This window comes from Nomascus leucogenys, chromosome X, assembly GCF_006542625.1.
Source record: "Nomascus leucogenys isolate Asia chromosome X, Asia_NLE_v1, whole genome shotgun sequence".
Classification (NCBI taxonomy): Eukaryota; Metazoa; Chordata; class Mammalia; order Primates; family Hylobatidae; genus Nomascus; species Nomascus leucogenys.
Window position 1 is genome coordinate 116,123,032 of NC_044406.1, and position 2,228 is coordinate 116,125,259.

General features: G+C 39.3%; 1 non-coding gene across 1 annotated transcript; it reads right to left on the reverse strand.

The window, feature by feature from the left end:
• Window positions 1-1,315: 1,315 nt before the first annotated feature.
• Window positions 1,316-1,422, reverse strand: LOC115833378. Its single transcript, XR_004028815.1, has one exon. It is a non-coding gene; the product is annotated as a U6 spliceosomal RNA (small nuclear RNA).
• Window positions 1,423-2,228: the final 806 nt, after the last annotated feature.

Genomic DNA, 2,228 nt, shown 5'->3' on the forward strand with positions numbered 1-2,228 from the left:
ACCAGCCTGGGCAACATAGTGAGACCTTGTCTCTACAACAGAAAAAAAAAGAAAGAAAGACAGAAAGAAAAAAAGTTAGCCAACTGTAATGGCATGTGTCTGTAGTCCCAGCTACTGCAGAGGCTGAGGTGGGGTTATCACTTGAGCCCAGGAGTTTGAGGCTACAGAGAGTTGTGATTGTATAATACCACTGCACTTCAGCCTAGGCAACAGAGCAAAACTCTGTCTCAAAAAAAAAATAATGCTTCTATGAACATCAGTATATAAGTTATTGTGTAAACATGTTTTTAATTCTCTTGGGTATATACCTAAGAGTGGAATTTCTGGGTCACATGGTAAATCTATGTTTAACTTTGTGAGGAATTGCCACATGTTTTCCACATCACTTGTACCATTTTATATTCCTCACAGGATTGTAGGATGGCTCAAAACTTTCCACATCTTAGCTAACACTTGTTTTATTTCCTTTTAAATTATAGCTATCCTAGTGAGTATGAAGTGGTATCTCACTGCAGTTTCTATTCACATTTCCCTATTGACTAATGATGTTGATTATATTTTCATGTATCTATTTGCCATTTGTGTGTCCTTTGGAATAGTGTCTAATTGGGTCCTCCACCCTTTTTTTTTTTTTTTTTTTTTTTTTGAGGCGGAGTTTCACTCTTGTTGCCCAGGCCAGAGTGCAATGGCACGATCTTGGCTCACTGCAACCTCTGCCTCCCGGGTTCAAGCGATTCTTCTGCCTCAGCCTCTCAAGCAGCTGGGATTACAGGTGTGTGCCACCACACCCGGCTAATTTTGTATTTTTAGTAGAGACAGGGTTTCTCCATGTTGGTCAGGCTGGTCTCGAACTCCTGAACTCAGGTGATCCAACAGCTTTGGCCTCCCAAAGTGCTGGGATTACAGGCATAAGACACTGCGCCCGGCCCCTCCACCCATTTTATACAGGGCTGTTTTTCTTTTTGTGTTTGAGTTGAGAGATTTCTTTGTATATTCTCATAGTAGAGTCTTATGAGACTTAGAATTTGCAAACATTTTCTCCCTCTATATGGGTTGTATTTTTACTTTGTTGATAATATTTTTTGAGGCACAAATATTTTTACTTTTAATTAAGTCCAATTCATGTGTTTTTTCTTTTGTTGCTTCAGCATTGGGTATCACACTTGAGAAATTGTTGCCTAATCCACAATCATGATTATTTACATTTATGCTCCTTTTTAAGAATTTTCTTTTTAAAACTTTTATTTTTTAAAAAATAATAATAGTAGTAAAAACAGAGCAAGCTCTTATTCCCTGTCTCTGCTCCAAAAATCCCCAAAATACGGAATGCTTCACAAATTATCATGTCATCCTTGCTCAAGGGCCATGCTAATCTTCTCTGTATCATTCCAATTTTAATATATGTGCTCCTGAAGTGAGCACTCTTTTATTTTATTTTATTTTATTTTATTTTATTTTATTTTATTTTATTTTATTTTTGAGACGGAGTCTCGCTCTGTCACCCAGGCTGGAGTGCAGTGGCGCGATCTCGGCTCACTGCAAGCTCCGCCTCCCGGGTTCACGCCATTCTCCTGCCTCAGCCTCTCCGAGTAGCTGGGACTACAGGCGCCCGCCACCACGCCCGGCTAATTTTTTGTAGTTTTAGTAGAGACGGGGTTTCACCGTGGTCTCGATCTCCTGACCTTGTGATCCGCCCACCTTGGCCTCCCAAAGTGCTGGGATTACAAGTGTGAGCCACTGCGCCCGGCCACACTCTTTTAAATGATTTTCTAGTTGTAGATCCCACATTTAGTTCTTTGATCCATTTTGAGTTAATTTTTCTATATAGTATGAGATAGGGGCCAAATGCATTCTTCACATGTGGTTATTCAGTTGTTCCAGAACCATTGGTTGAAAAGACTTTTTCCCTATTGAATGATTGTGGCATCCTCATAAAAATCAGATTTCCATTGATGTACGGGATGATTTCTGGACCCTTCTTCTGTTCTACCACTGTATATTTCTATGCTTATGGCAGGACTATAAGGTTGTGATTACTGTAGTTTTGTAGAGGTGTTGTGTTGTAAGTTTTGAAATCAGAAACTGTGAGTTCTTCTACTTCGTTCTTTTCCCAGACTTTTTTTTTTTTTTTTTTTTCGGACATTCAGGGTCCATTACAATTCCACACGAATTTTAGGATCAGTTAGTTCATTTCTGCCAAAAACAGCATCTTGCATTTTTATACGCCT